The sequence below is a fragment of the Marmota marmota genome, unplaced genomic scaffold (assembly GCF_001458135.2).
Source record: "Marmota marmota marmota unplaced genomic scaffold, marMar, whole genome shotgun sequence".
NCBI lineage: Eukaryota > Metazoa > Chordata > Mammalia > Rodentia > Sciuridae > Marmota > Marmota marmota.
In genome coordinates this window covers 18,338,098-18,343,821 of record NW_025999960.1, presented here as the reverse complement: position 1 = coordinate 18,343,821, position 5,724 = coordinate 18,338,098, and positions in this window count along the sequence as shown.

The window sequence follows — 5,724 nt, the reverse complement described above, 5'->3', positions numbered from 1 at the left end:
GGCCTCTTGCAGGTGTGAGGAGAGGCGCCGGGGCGGTGGCTTTGCTGAATGCAGAACAGAGGATGTGGAGCTTAGGAAGGGAACCTACACTCAGGGCTAGCAAGGCCTCTCTATTTTTACAAAACTCCATGCATGGAGCTCAAAGCCCTGGAACAACAGGGCTTTCAGGAACTGTTCTAAGAACCCACGAGATCACTGTGGTTGGATGGGGGAGTACAAGCCTGCTGTTCTCCCAGAGCTTTAACGCTTTCCTCTCTTCCCGGCCTCCCCAGGAGCTTGGGTCACTCTGGGGTTGCCATGGGAGAACATGGAACATGGAGTTGAGGCAGCTCTTCTGGAGCGGTAGAGGAGGCATCTTCCTGGTTGGGGCAGCCCTGGAGATTCTGGCTGTTGCAATCCTGAGGTGGGGAGAGGACAGTTAGGGGGAGGATTTGGGTGCAGCTCTTGAGAACACCCTGTTTCTGTCCTGGACTAATTCCAGCTTCCTGGAGCTGCACAATCTCCCCTTTTCCAGAGGACTGCAGTTCCTCCAAGTGCAGTCTGACCTAAATCCCTCCTGCTGCAGGCGCAGGCTATGCTTTCTTGGTCACCAGTTGGTGCTTCCCTTTTTGTCTACGGGGAGTTCATGCTGACTCCAATCCCTCCAGTGCAGTGCTCTTGGGGGCCCAACTATGCAGATGAGAGGGCGCATGAATTGCCCAGGCCAGTGCCTGCCTATGGGGTCTCCTAGGAAATCAGGTGCTGAGCAGCCAAAAGCAGCCAAGGGTTAATCTGAGGAGCTTGGGCAGGGGCTGTTTGCCAAGAGAAAACAAGAGGAACCGCTCCCTCCGACGCCAGATGGCTCTATCCTTCAAAAGCCCAGCCCTAATCTCTCCATTGTCTCCCCAGCTCACTGCCCCATGTGTCAGAACAGGAAGTGTTTGCAGCCCTTGCAGCCAGTCCGGCAGCTTTGACTGGGTCCCCACTGCGCCCCTTCCCTGGGAAAATGCCTCATTGGCTCCTTTTTGAGTTTCTGGGGTGGAGAGGAGAGTTCAGGCCTGGAGGCAGGGATGGGGCTTCCCAAGGTCACCTGCTGGAGGCTGTGATGGGCCACAAGCCTCCTGCCTCCTGAGCAAGGGGAGTGTGGAAGTGGCCAGGCCCTGGGGCTCTGTGACAGGTGTCTTAGACCTCTGCTGGACATGAAAGAGGAAAAACAGTCACATTGGCCTCTATTTCCTGAGGGGTCCAGGGGAGTGGATCCCCGATAGTACCCACGGGTTTGGAGCTGGTTGGTCAGTTGAGGGGATTATTGGAGTTTTTTGGGGAAATGCATTGCTGAGATCATAGGGGTACCCCTTCTCTCAGATCCTTTGAACTGGATTCTGGCTAGTTCTTTGTGTTCTGGAGAGACATAGGGTGCACCACCTGCTTTTTGGAAGCCCCATGGCTCCCTCGCCTTTGAAATCTTTCCCTCTGGCTATACTGAAATTACTTTTCCCAACTAAAGGGCCCAGCTGTGGGTTGGTGCATCTTTCATTCATTATATTCGGTTCTTCCTCCCAGACCTGCACTCCCCAGGGTCTTGGCTTTGGGCCCTGGCTATAGCCCCACCTTCTATGTGGCCTAGGTCCCTCTGGCTTCTAAGCAACTATTACACCTGCACAGGTCTCCCCATCACCAAGACCCTCTGTGCCGAGTTAAGTCCTCTCAGTTCTAGAAGATTCTTGCTAACACTTCTGAAATCTCCCTCCCTTGCTGCTGGAAAAATCAGAAGAACATAGCAAAGGGGGATTTATTTAGTGATGTCTCACTGTAGGATTTTGGGTTAGTTCACTATTGGGATCGAGACTTTGGGTTCTAAGATGAGAGGACCTCAGAGTAAGGCACGGCTACTATCATGACTTGGATGGATGTCGGGGTTGAGTGCACCAGCTATGTAGGGAAGCAAACGAGGGACCTGTGCCCTTTTGTGTCTTCTAAGGATATGGTAGTGGGCCAGTCCATGGACAAAGGGAAAGACCAGGCTGAGGGGAAGAAGTCATTTTAGCATCAGTTCCTGTTTTTTTTTTTTTTTTTTGCCAAATTGAACAGTTGTCCCTTTATCCCGTGGAGAGAAGGCTGGAGTGTAAAGTGTGGCCATGAAAAGTCCCGGTGGTGGGAGTCTCTGGACCAGGGCGCATTGCCATTGCTTCCCATGGTTTCCTGGTTGGCTTAGGTCGAGGCAAGACAGTTGTTATGCATTTTTTTTTTCTTTTTAAGTGTTACAGATTTGCTTCTCAAAAATGGAAGGAGAAGGTTGTTGAGATGCTAGGTAAGCTAGGAAGAGGTTTTCTGGAGAAAGGGTTTTGATTTTCAGTTGCCAGTGACCCATCTCTATTATTGACCCACCTGTTCATTCACTTACAAAACAAACCACCTGCCTATGGATTCTGTAAGGGCAGAGGCCATGGCGCTATTCATCTTGATATTCCAGCGCCACTGTGCTTGCCTTAGAGTAGCTGTTTAACGGATGTTGATTAAATGAATGAATAAATATCCACTGAGTGCCTGGTCTGTGCTGGGTGATAGGGACCCGCGAAGAATCAACAGCTATATCTGCTTTTGAGGGGCTTTCAATACAGATGGTCATGACTAGATGCGAATGATTGGAAGCAGACAGGCAGATGAAGGCCACTGGGAGTTATAAACAAAGGCCTTGGCAGTCCAGAGGAGGGTGGAATTACTTTTGGTCTTGGGTGAGGGTAGGAGGTGACATTTAAGCAGAACAGGGAGGACCTGGGTGCTAGAGGTGCAGCAAGTATTCTCCTAATAGACAGCAGGACTCTGATCTTCTCTAAGAGCAAGACCTTTCTTCCAGGAAGTCTTCCAGGACTTCCACCCGATGCCCTACTCCCTGATGCCTCCTTGGGTGGATTCTGATCTTGCTCCTTTCTCCCTGGCAGCATTTCCCTTCTGGTACTGGGCTATCCACCTCCTGTGACTCTGCCTGTGAGCCTCATGGGGACAGCCTGACAAGGTTTGCAAGCACCTCTTTTGTGTCTGGCTCTGTGCAAACCTGTGGGGATAGAAATCATACTGCGGCTGGGTCCTCCCTTGAGGAAAGCGTAGCATTACGTGAATATGGCGCCTGAGTGTGGGAAGCGCTGGGAAGCAAACACATGAGATACGGATTTTCCGTGCTTTCAGGAGACTATTAAGAGCAATGGTAGATGTAAGCACAGGGGAGAAGCATTTACTTTGGCCAGGGATTCAAGGAAGGCTCCCTGGAGGAGGTGGCACCTGAGATGAATGTCAAAGTTCTAGTGGTCGCTGGGGTGAAAGGGGTGTAGACCCGGAGTTGGGAGGAAGGGCCCAGGGTCCAGGGTTCTCTAGGCAGCAAGAATATCAGAGTAGAGGCTCTTGGAGTGTGGTTCAGGGAAGTACATATATAAACCCAAAGTAACTTGGCATCAGTCAAGGTTAAGGGCCGGGAGTGGTGGAGAGGAGGCTGGAGAGGTAGGTCGAATCTGGGCAGTGGAAGACCATGATTTGGCCCATTGTCCAATCTGTGTGGGGCTTGGTCCTCGTGTTCTAAGACCAGACAAGTGCAAGACAAGGCATGTCTGAGAGATAAAGCTCAGCAGGAGAAGAGAAGGGAACTCTGGGCTACCTGCTTTTGGGGTGGGGCCTCGGGGCCCATGTTATGTTTTGGACTCATGTCTGGGGCCTGCCACAGGGCACCTCACTCTCCTTGCATGCAGGGGAAATGCTGAGCCTTGCACCTGCTCCACCTCTTTTTTCATTCCTGTGTACTATGAGGATGTTTCTGGGACTAAGACATTTATTGTATTCCTTTGTCTCTTGGCAGAATTGTCTCTTATCCTCCAAAAGAATATTCATCTCTTTGGTATTCATTGAACACTTATTTCTAAATCTTTTTGGATGATGATGATGATGATTTTTTGGTTCTGGGGATTGAACTCTAGGGTGCTTAACAACTGAGCTGCATCCCCAGCCCCTTTTTAATTTTGAGAAAGGGTCTCACTAAGTTGCTGAGGCTGGCCTCGAACTTGTGATCCTCCTGCCTCAGCCTCCCAAGCTGCTGGGATTACAGGTGTGTACTACTCACTTGGTTCTCCTTAGATTATTTGCAGTGTCCATACTCACCCTGTTTACTACCATGCTCACACACTCCACTTTACATCCAACTGGATTCCCTCAAATTCTTCAATGGAAAGAGATCCATACTTTGCAAATAGTTCCATGGAAAAATAAATTTAAATTTCCTCTTAACTCCCTCTTTCCCAGGTTAAATGATCACTTAATAACCTTTCTACCTCCCCTTTTATCTTTTGTGTCAAGTAACCTATTGAATAATTTCCCAAGGCCTTTTGGTGACTCCTAGCAAGGACAAGGCTGTGATTGCTGCTATTCACTAGCCTCTGGTTTGAGGAGTCATGCAGGATAAACATGATTCAGCACAAATATAAGCAGACGGCTTTTGTCATGCAGAGGAATCTCACATAAATCCAGGCTTATTCAGGGCAAAGCCTTTTCTCAGTTCGATTGTCAGGCTAAGCTTTTCCTTAACGGCTTTGTGGTTGTTGCTCCTTCACTTATTCTTACAGCAGGAGGTGGAAGTGAGTTATTTAAAACCAGGAGGCAAGGAAGGCAGGCCGACAGGTCTCACCTAGTTCCCCCTTAGCCCCTGAAGTCTGCTTTCTACACAGCAGCCAGATGGATGCTTTATTTTATTTTATTGGTACCAGGGATCGAACTCAGGGCCACATCCCCAGCCCTTTTTTATATTTTATTTAGAGACAGGGCTCACTGAGTTGCTGGGATTACAGGCATGTGCCACTGTGCCTGGCCAGATGGAGCCTTTAAAAGAAATCACATTGGCTCAGGAGGCTGAGGCAGAAGGATCACGAGTTCAAAGCCAGTCAGCAACTTAGTGAGGGGCTAAGCAACTCAGTGAGACTCTGTCTCTGAATAAAATACAAAAAAGGGCTGGGCATGTGACTCAGTAGTTAAGTGCCCCTGAGTTCAATCCCAGGTACGAAAAAAAAAAAAAGTAAGCTCATGTTTCACCTTTGTTTAACCCCCCTTCTCAAATAAAGATGGGTCTAATGAGGCCCTGTGGGATCTGTCTTGCAGCCATATGGAACTCATTTCATAAACCACTTGTCCTCCGTCCTTGGCTTCAGCCACACCAGCCCCTGATAGTTCCTTGGTACGCCCCACGCTCCTGCCTCACAGCCTTTGCCCTTGGGCTACCTAGCCTGTTTCTTAATGTGTTCAGTCTTTGCTTAGTTCCCCCAGAGCACTCTATGAAATGGGCCTGGTCAGGCTTCCCATCCCTTTCCTGCTGAATTTCTTTCATAGCATCTTCTACCGCCTGCCTATCCTGTGTGTATTTCTCTATTGTCTGCCCCCTACTGGCATGTGAGCTTGACCTAGCAGGTTCTGTTCAGTCTGTCCACTGTTTTCTTGGTTCCTGCATCAGTGTTTGACAATCAGTCAGTGCTCAGTAAGTATTCATTGCATGAAGAGAAAGAGGTAGGAGAGACCAGGCATGATGCCTTGCATCTGTGAAAGAAAGACATGAAGTAAAATATTTTAACAAAATGGGGTTCCTGGGTTGTCACAGGAGCAATTAGTTCATTGCATTAACCTGCAATTTCCCCAGAGCAATAGAGGCCCTCTTCTCGTATTAGGATAGAAGCACAGTTCAAGTGAGACAAAATAACAAACACAAAATATTAG